A 939-nucleotide genomic window follows, 5' to 3' on the forward strand; every position below is an offset into this window, starting at 1 on the left:
ATTTGCTCAAACCCAAATATAACCATTTGTTGAATATATAAGAAAATCAAATTTATAATAAATCTTTACATTTCTCATGACCAAAAACGCTTTTTATATAAAGATTTTAAATACGCATTTATATAAAAGAAATTCATACCACTCTTTGTGAAAACAGAAAATATCCGAATTTACTCATGAAACCTTGTACAAGCATCCGTATAGTTTATATGTAAAACTCATAAGTTTCAAATTTATAAACTTTATAAATTCATGTCGTAGTATTTATTAACTATTATCTTACTTAATTTGGGAACCGAGACTTAACTAGTGGAGCAAACTCCTCCCACATAAATATTATGTTTTCGTATAAAACAAAAGGTTTATATAAATAACTTATTAATTAAAAGTTATTAAGCTTTAATCAGTCGTGTCGTGATATTAATTAAGTGTTATACAACTTAATTTCTGGTATTGACACTTATCACTTTGAGTCACAAGGTATCTTACTACATACAGTCTCTTTCAACAAGCATCACTGAACAAAAACCCCGTACAACCTCATATCGATTCTATATGGTGACAAGGCAGACCCGGGATCTATAATGAGGTTATAACTGAACTGTGATGAACGCCTCTCCACCAACACTTGCAAGTTTTAGTGCTGAAAGTCCACACCCATGATTATTTACTGTTGTGGACTTTATTGTTTAGGAAACGCCAATGCTCGTTTCGACTCATCAGCCGATAGTTGTAGCTAGCAACTGGTGGCGGGATGTCAACCCATATAAGTCTCCGATATTGAGCTTATACCTAGCATTCTTCGTTCCATACAATTAACGATTATGATAAAGAGGACCTTCCTCTAAGATGTATTGTCTTAGTATTGTATAAACGTAGCCCATGCATCTTAGGAAATGATCCTAACTCATAAAGCTTTTAGAATAAACGAAGCTCATA

The sequence above is a fragment of the Lactuca sativa genome, chromosome 7, assembly GCF_002870075.4.
Source record: "Lactuca sativa cultivar Salinas chromosome 7, Lsat_Salinas_v11, whole genome shotgun sequence".
NCBI classification, from domain to species: domain Eukaryota; kingdom Viridiplantae; phylum Streptophyta; class Magnoliopsida; order Asterales; family Asteraceae; genus Lactuca; species Lactuca sativa.